Genomic DNA, 214 nt, shown 5'->3' on the forward strand with positions numbered 1-214 from the left:
ATATATATATGTATATATATATATGTATATATGTATATATAAATATATAAATATATTCATATATTTACATATATTTATATATTTATATAAAGAACAGATACGGCGCCGAACGTGTCAGTCTCATCGCAGCATAACCACCCTGCAGTATACATTATACACATACACATACATATATATATATATATATATATATATATATATATATATATATATA

The sequence above is a fragment of the Eimeria mitis genome, genomic scaffold (assembly GCF_000499745.2).
Source record: "Eimeria mitis Houghton genomic scaffold, Emh_scaff1428, whole genome shotgun sequence".
NCBI lineage: Eukaryota > Apicomplexa > Conoidasida > Eucoccidiorida > Eimeriidae > Eimeria > Eimeria mitis.